Source organism: Hippocampus comes, unplaced genomic scaffold, assembly GCF_001891065.2.
Source record: "Hippocampus comes isolate QL1 unplaced genomic scaffold, H_comes_QL1_v1.1 scaffold499, whole genome shotgun sequence".
NCBI lineage: Eukaryota > Metazoa > Chordata > Actinopteri > Syngnathiformes > Syngnathidae > Hippocampus > Hippocampus comes.
Window position 1 is genome coordinate 164517 of NW_017805450.1, and position 1835 is coordinate 166351.

The 1835-nt window shown below is 51.6% G+C and overlaps 1 protein-coding gene across 2 annotated transcripts in view; it reads right to left on the minus strand.

Moving 5' to 3' along the window:
• The window catches only part of il16 (interleukin 16), a 49526-nt gene that overhangs the window by 45493 nt on the left and 2198 nt on the right, over positions 1–1835 (minus strand). For both annotated transcript variants that reach the window (XM_019874041.1, XM_019874040.1), the window contains exon 2: positions 1690–1692. The gene's annotated coding sequence lies outside the window, so the exon portion shown is untranslated. The remainder of the gene's footprint in view (positions 1–1689; positions 1693–1835) is intronic.

A 1835-nucleotide genomic window follows, 5' to 3' on the forward strand; every position in this document is an offset into this window, starting at 1 on the left:
GGAAACCACCGAGGAATTACATTACTCTCCATCCCGGGCAAGGGCTTCACCAGGATCTTGCTCAGCCGTGCCCTTCCAGCGATCAGAAGCCGCCGCCGTCCCCAGCAGGCTGGCTTTATGCCCAACCGCTCCACAACTGACCACATCTCTGCCGTTCGTTTGCTGATCGAGAAGACCCGTGAATTCCGTAAAGACCGCCATCTCTACATCGGATTCATCGATCTGAAGGCCGCCTTTGACACCGTCTGCCACTCCTCATTATGGAACATCCTCCAAGCCCTCGGAGCACCACCCAAGATCATAGCCCTGTTCAAGCTGCTCTACAGCAACGCAGAGAGCTGTGTCCGTATCAACGGCATTGACTCTGACTGGTTTACCATCTCCAGTGGCGTTCGTCAGGGCTGTGTGGCTGCTCCTGACCTTTTCAATTGCATCATTGACCATCTGATGTTCAGGGTTTGTGAGCGCATCCCCGGAGTGTCTCTCGGCAACTACCACCTGACTGACCTGGAGTATGCTGACGACACCATCCTGCTCAGCACTTCCTACAGCCAGCTGAGAGACGCTCTGGGCATTTACAGTGAAGAGGCAGCGCGGCTAGGCCTCCAAGTGAGCTGGACTAAAACTAAGTTCATGTATGTCGGTGATGGACCAGATCCACCTCCCATCCACATTGGTAGCGACATCGTAGAGCCTGTCAAGAGCTTTGTGTATCTGGGGTCCATGGTGACAGACAATGGGAGCCTAAAACCAGAGATTCTTCGCAGACGAGCCCTGGCAGCATCTGCTCTGCAGTCTCTCTGGAAACCACTCTGGCGGCACCAGACCATCTCGCGCAAGACGAAGCTCCGGATTTACAACTCAGCCGTACTCTCGATCCTGCTCTATGGCTCAGAAACATGGCCCCTGAACGACACCCTGGCCAAAAGAATCGATGGCTTTGATAGCAGAGCTCTCAGAACCATCGAGAACATCAGGTGGCCCCAGCGAGTCTCCAATGAAGAGCTCAGAGCCCGCACGTGCCAGCCCCGAGCATCTTCCTTGGTCGCACAACGCCGCACCCGCTGGTTCGGCCATGTCCTTCGCCTACCACCAGACCATCCGACACGAGCCATTCTTCAGTTCGACCCAAAGGCCGCAGGCTGGAGACGACCACGAGGGAAGCCCATCACCCGATGGCTCGACGTCGTTGCGGGCGACCTCCAACAACAAGGAGTTGCTGTGGAGGATGCAGAACAGCTGGCACAAGACCGCCGGCACTGGAAAAACCTGGTTCATCTGGTCGGCTCAACGCACAGGGACGGGACCCCCGGACCTTCGCTGGAGCACTAACTAACTAACTAACTAACTAACTAACTAACTAACTAACTAACTAACTAACTAACTAACTAACTACTTTTGTCTTTCATTTATTGTTTTGGAATGCTTTTTTTAATTTATGTTTCATGCCCATGTTTGTGACCAGTTCTCATTGTTACAGCTGCAGCGGTTGTGATGGCTCGCTATAAATTAATTTTGTCTTTCATTTATTGTTTTGGAATGCTTTTTTTAATTTATGTTTCATGCCCATGTTTGTGACCAGTTCTCATTGTTACAGCTGCAGCGGTTGTGATGGCTCGATATAAATAAAGCTGTATTGTATTGTTTTGTATTGTATTGTATTGTACTGTATTCCCTTAAGCGTACCACCGTCTCGTGCAGGGGTGGCCAACCAGTCAGAGACTAAGAGCCAATTTTTTTACTGTGTTACTGCAAAGAGCCACATCGCACACGCACACACACACACACACACACACACACGCGCACACACACACACACACACACACACACACGCA